Source organism: Kryptolebias marmoratus, linkage group LG16 (assembly GCF_001649575.2).
Source record: "Kryptolebias marmoratus isolate JLee-2015 linkage group LG16, ASM164957v2, whole genome shotgun sequence".
Classification (NCBI taxonomy): Eukaryota; Metazoa; Chordata; class Actinopteri; order Cyprinodontiformes; family Rivulidae; genus Kryptolebias; species Kryptolebias marmoratus.
Window position 1 is genome coordinate 28425039 of NC_051445.1, and position 6606 is coordinate 28431644.

At 38.7% G+C, this 6606-nt stretch overlaps 1 protein-coding gene across 1 annotated transcript in view; it reads right to left on the minus strand.

The window, feature by feature from the left end:
• Positions 1-1925, minus strand: part of tsnare1 (T-SNARE Domain Containing 1) — a 337313-nt gene extending 335388 nt beyond the window's left edge. The window contains exon 1 of the mRNA XM_017434702.2: positions 1846-1925. The gene's annotated coding sequence lies outside the window, so the exon portion shown is untranslated. The remainder of the gene's footprint in view (positions 1-1845) is intronic.
• Between the last annotated feature and the right edge of the window lie 4681 nt (positions 1926-6606).

Below are 6606 nucleotides of genomic sequence, written 5' to 3' on the forward strand. Positions count from 1 at the left end.
AAGCACAAAACATAACACAGGATTAACGCAATTGACAAAGAAGGGAAAAAAAGTCAAGACCAAACATTAAACACATTTGGATACATGAAGACAACATAAAAACAATGCAAAAATTTGAAAAAAAAAAATCTCCTGTACATATTGGTCTGATAGGACCTAAATAAACTAGTGTACTGACTAGATGAACTAATCAGGCAAACCAATTTATTCAGCAGCCTCAGCGCCACTGGTACACAACGGTCCATGCTCTGGGCTGCACAGTCACATACTAACATAATAACTATTACATAGTAATGGTAAAAGTAATGTTGTTAGATTGAGCTACCTTTGGGAAGCTAAACAGGACTGATGTTATGACTGATGAGGTACTAACTACTGATAGTTATTATACAAAACATCACTTCAAAGATCATCAGGCTATCACTTTAGGAAATTAGGAATAAATAAAAGTTAAACCCATCTTCTGATCAAAACTATTTGACCAATTCAAAAGTTCTAATAAGTGCTAAAACATAGGCACAGGTCAGATTTTTTTTATTTATTTTATTTTGCTTTTAGCCTATGTTGTTTACCATGCATAATTGAAGCTTTGAATACACTTGGATTTATTCAGTCACACCTTCACCAAAACTTTACAAGATTATTTGGAGAACTAGGGGAGTGAAATTATTCCCTTATGGACAAGACTTATGCCCCTTTTCCACCGGCTCTAAAGGTCCCGGCTCCACTCTACTTGGCTTGCTTTGCACGCGTTTCCACTGGCATTTTTTTGAGGCCGGTCCCTGCTTTTTTGGTCCCTGCTTCTTTGGTTCAAGCTTTGGAGTAGGGCCAGCCGGGCCGGCCCTGCTGTCGTAAGTGACGCAAGCTTAGCTCCTGTTCACTCAGTGGTCATGGGTGTGACCAGATGCAAGCATAAAGAGCAAATGGTAGGAATATAAACAACAGCGTTAGCTTACCCTGCAACGTTTATGCCATCTGTACCCCAGCTAAAGGCGCTGTAAAGCCTGAAATCTCCAGCGAATAACAGCTGTCCTACTCCGCGCAACAGTCGCGGCATCCAGAGCATTTCTTCCACTGCGCCTCTCTTCCTGAAGTCTCAAGAGAATCCCCATAAGTTTAAAAAACAGCAACAACACAGGGCCAACGTTGTCCATAGCACTTCTATTGTTTCCACAAATGGCGCCAAGTTTCGGTAGCACAACCACTACCTCCCACTACCTCCCCCCTTCCCCCGCCACCTTCCCCTGGCCCCCACAACACAAGGAGGCGTTCCTCTGCTACCGATCAAACTGGCTGGTGGAAACAATGCATTTTTTATAGAGCCGGGCTGAGTAGAGTAGAGTAGAGCGGGGCTTCTGAAATAGAGCCAGTGGAAAAGGAGCATTAGTAGTTAGTTTTTATATAACTTACTCCACTCAGGAAATGATTGATTTATTATTCTTTGTCTTTTGCAGAACAGTAAGACTCTGTGTAACAACATTGCGCCACAGGGCAAAATCATATTACTGTCACAATAACGGCTTCAAAATTGTGATATGGCAATGTTCCATGTTCCATGTTGCTTAGTATAACACATCAGCATTACAGCTTCCAACCAAAAACACACTCATCACACACACATGCTGCAAGCACAATGTGTTTACCACAGATAAACTTAGGCAGTGTAGACATCTGTGCTCTATTGTCTACAGAAAGCATCTCTAACGGCCTCCCATCCCCCCCTTTTTCTCCTGCCCTCTCTCTTCTTCCCCTCTCCTCCTTCCTCTGCACTCTCTGTGAGGCTGCTGCATCCCTCTTTAAAGGCAGAAAAAACACTGTGAAAAGGAGCAATTGCTCCAGCTTTACCTTTCAGTGATTTGGGCTGTGATTCAACTGAGTCGTTCCTGCTCCTCAGCCTTGGCTAATAACATCATATGACCATAAACCACCTGCTCCTGCTGCATGGTCATATGACTAGGATTAGCTCTGGAAAAGAGCAATGGGATTTGTAGTTTTTGACTGTAGAAAAGACCTAGTGTGATTTGCAAAGATCATACATTCTAGGAGATGGAAAAAAAATAATATTTTCCTAACAAAGTTTAAAAATAAGGTAATTACAATTTCAAATTACAGCAGCATGGGGAATGTAATGCCTTAAAATACATTTCTAAATAAATAAATAAAAATAATAATTAAAGAACAGCCTTCCTTGAAGGATATGCATATTGCCTGCTGCCTGTCATGCCACAGTTTTAGACTAAGATCATCATATGAGTTGAAGCTGTTTTGGTCAACCTTTCAGCTTCAGAATAATGTTACAGGCAATTTCATGTGATACAGTGAGATGCCACATTCAGAGTATGTGATGTGAATAACTCCCAGCTTCTAGCATATCGAAATTTCAGTTTAATACTTGTAAAACTGACTGGGTTATAGCTAATTAGGTGTTGAACTCCAAATATAAAATAAGGTGTAGATGTACAACTGACACCTGATGTTTACATACACTGTATAAAAGACACAGGACCAGGATTTTCTCACTGACTGACAATAAATAAGACTAAACTGTTTTTGTTTTAGGTCAGTTAGGATTTCTGAAATTATTTATTTTTGCTTAAATGCCCAAATGATAAAAGAAGAAATCTTTTAGATAAATCAGTATTACCTTTCTTTAAGGTCTCAAGTTTATATACATTTTCTTAGTATTTGGTAGCATTATCTTTAAACTGTAGACTTAGGTAAACAGTTTGCTAAAATACTAAAAGGAATGGTAGTTCTGTAACTACTTCAGCATACTTTCAGCCTTTCAGTTTTTAAAATGTTCAGCTCATTCAGGACTAAAACTTCTGGTATCTGCAACTTTTTTAATTTATTCTTTTACTTTTAAATTATTTAGGTTTATGTACATTTTCTTTCTTATTGAAATGCATTGATAGCTCCTCAGATCTTTCAAAAACGTTGTGCTCTTTAAAATGTGATGGTTATTTGGCTTCAGTTTTATCTTTTAGCTACTGTTTTGCTCATTTCAGCTGTTAGCTTTCGTTCTGCTAAATTTAGCTTTTAGGTTTTGTTTAGCTAATTTTAGCTTTTGTTGTGCTTGTTTCAACTATAACAATTCTGTTTCAGCTTCAACACATTTTAGCAAATGTCATTCAGCACCCAGCATCCAGACTTCATTTTTGCAGAAAATTCTATTTTTACTTTTTACATTGCTGTCACCTCATCTTGATTTCATCCATTTCCATTTCTGCAATCAGACATTTAAGATAAGAAAGGCTGAATAGAGAATTATTCTGAGGTGCAGGATATCTTCTTCCTGGTTCTCTGGGTTGATTAAACCATTGTTTGCAGAGATTGTTTGGTCTGGCTGCCTGCTCAGTGGATATCAAGGTCAGAAATGCTGAGGAGGTCTGCTGTACTTTATGGCGATATAGACATTCCTTCATTTCTGGAACTGATGAATGCATTTTAGGTAATCATATGTAAGATTTCCTTCATCAAATATGGTAAAAAAAAACAATAATGAGTAAATTGTAAAACTAACAAATGTATAAAGTTCAATGGTAAACTGGGGTTTACTTTTATAATAACATGAACTCTGACAGAGCCAGACTCTTATTCTAAAGAGTATCTATGAGCTTGATTTTGAAATTCCAGGTTAAAACCTCTTCTTGGTTGGCTTTTATGTTTTTGTGGACTTGAGTGTTTTAATTCTGCTCAACATAAAAGTTCTAAACTGAATGAAATTGATTAAATTGTCCAGGATTTATGGGTGAGGGTGTTGATACAATAATATAACAGAGAACAACCGATTAAAAAATGTAAGATGTTTTACATAGTGATTACTGCTTTTTTTAGTAGCAGAGGGAAGAGGGGAGTACACAACACCACCAAGTGTTGCCAATTTTCCAACTTTGTTGCTATATTTATCATTTAGCATATTTAGTATTCAGACCCCTTTAGCTCCTCCCAGCTGCAGTCAGAGCAGGAGATGTTCACCCCTCCACATCTAAACTGTAAATAAATTACAGTCAGGGTGGGATTCAAATGTAAAAATTTCTTTGTCTAAAATATATCACTGCACTAAAATGACTCGGTGTCTCTTTTGGATCATTTTTACTGGTCCCAAGCCTGGATAAAGGAAGATGGTTGGAGTTGTGACATTAAAACAAATAAAAATAGTCAGAAAATAGTCCATTTGTCTCCTCCACAATGTTATTCTGCTGTCCTACACCATCTATAAGAAATAATGCACATGGGTCGACATATTGTCGACACTCGAGATCCGAGCGCCAAATATCTTATGTCATTCATGTCAAATAAAACCATTTAATTGCAGCTTCTCTTTGTCGTGAGTCTCTCCAGGTTGAAATAAAATTTGCAGTTATTTTACCTGCATAGAAGTTCTGATTTCTTTTTCATTTTCTTTTTCATTTTAAGAAAATAAAGGACCTCTCTAATTTAGCTTGTATATGTAAGTGAAGCTGCAGATTTCCAATTGATAGCCTCCTGGCCAGCAATTGTGGCCTGCCAGCATCGTTCACACAGAGGAAGCTCTGTGTCAAAAATTTTTGTGAGTCTGGCTTTAGTATAGTGAGCTCAATGTAGAGTCTGACATTGCATAAAACTGTGCCCAGCACAGACTGAAAATCTGTGGACCCTCTTTATTACCTCCCCCAAACATAATCTGAAATCAACAGTCCCAACTCTGTCTCCCATACAGTTTTTAACACAGTGGAAGGATTTGAAAGGTTAAAAATATTTGAATATATAGAAGAGACTGGCCCTCTCAATGAGGGAAGAGGTTGCAAAAACTCTTCAAAATCAGAAGGGCTAGGAATTCTGGGGATGAGCAACAGACATAAAGTGGAGCTAGAAGGTATCTGAAAAATGACATTTAGGGAGATAAAATGTATTTACTAACTGTTGAAAAGAAGCAAAAACTGAATCAATATACATATCTCTCCAGGTTTGTTTACCCAACCAGGCCCATACAGAGAAAGTGTTATCCAATAAAGATGAAGCAAAAATGATTCCCTTCAGCGCTCCAACAAAGTGTTTGCATGCCAAACTGGGGTCTAAACTGAACTCAGATTTTAGGAGAGACAGCCACTATCACATTCTTAGTTTAACTAGAAATAGAACAGTGAACAGGTGAGATTGTGAGGCTTTTAATGCTACCGGATGAGCAGAGTTGCTTCTGTAACCACCCATTCTTAGGAGAATTCATTCTCCTCATACTGAACCCATTAGCTGCCCCTTAGTAGTACAAGAGGTTAGGTTCTGCCTTTCTATGCGTGTCTTTGGGCCTTTGTAAGGCTTGATGGTGCAGCCTGGGTGGTTTCTTGCTTCAAATAAAATCCTAAATCAGACTTTTAACCTTGCTGAATAAAGCTAAAGGAGAAAAAATGGAATATGGTGAAACAGAAATAAGAAGCGTGGAAATTATTTAATTTTGACAACATCAATTCTAGCGGCAGCAGAAATATTTAGGAGAGACCAGTGCTCAAAATTGCGTTTGTGTAAACAAAAATAGAAAGTTTTTTTCTTATAAAGATGAATTAATATCAGCTATGCACACTCCAAAATAAATAAAACCTGAATTGGATATCTTGAATAGCAGATTATTGAGGGGATACTTTTTTGGCTCTCCATTAACAGCAAATAGTCAACTTTTGCCAAAATTAGGTTTATATTTAGAAATTTTACTGAATGTATCTAGGACTATAAGGGCAGCGGGGATAGAACATTATAGGTCAGACATGAGTAACAGAAGGTTATTCACATACAGGCCTATCTTCAAGGCTTCACCATTTCTAGTTATGATGGATAATCGAGATGAGACTGTACAGCAATGGACAGAGGCTACATTATGATGGCAAATAAGAGAGGACCTAGTGGGCATCCCTGCCTTACAAGGCCATATAAGCGAAAATATTTCAAACTTGTTTCATTTTTTCTGATAGCTGCCTTATAAATATTACTGTGGCAATCTGCCATTCCACTACCTGTTGTGTGTCTCCTGATTTACTGATTGGTCGGCTTCTTGACGACCCGCAGCTGCTCTGGATTAGAATCAGCCTCCGAAGCATTCTTAAGGCAGTTTGGAGGGACAGACCAGCGCTGATGCATCAATTGCCTTTGGGTAATCAGTTTCAGCCCCAACCTACTGAGAAGGTTATTCGTGCGTTTCTAACTTGTGTTCTGTTTGTGCCTGTCCAGAAAACCTGGTTTTGTTTCTGAGCACATCTCCGTCTCCAAGGTGTCAAACCGAGCTTGCCTCCTACGCACCGTGAGTCCTAGCCTGCGAGCCTCCCAGCCTGAAACCCGCCTGCACAGATTTGCCTTCAGCCCACCAGGGAACTAACGGACCACAGAGGACCTTTATTCACCTGTAAGAACTCGGTCTAGCATCTTACCTGGAACCAGCCTACCTGTAGCCAGTCCCTAGCTAACCTGCAACTCTCTCTTTCCTCAGATCCTGTACATAGCATCCCTGACACTGTTAATAAAATTCACTACCCTTCAGCTAACCTCGCCTGTCTTCCGTACCTCGAGTTACTCACTTTCGACAAGACCCGTAAACCTAATAATTACATATTAAAATCTTACTGATGAGATAGGTTT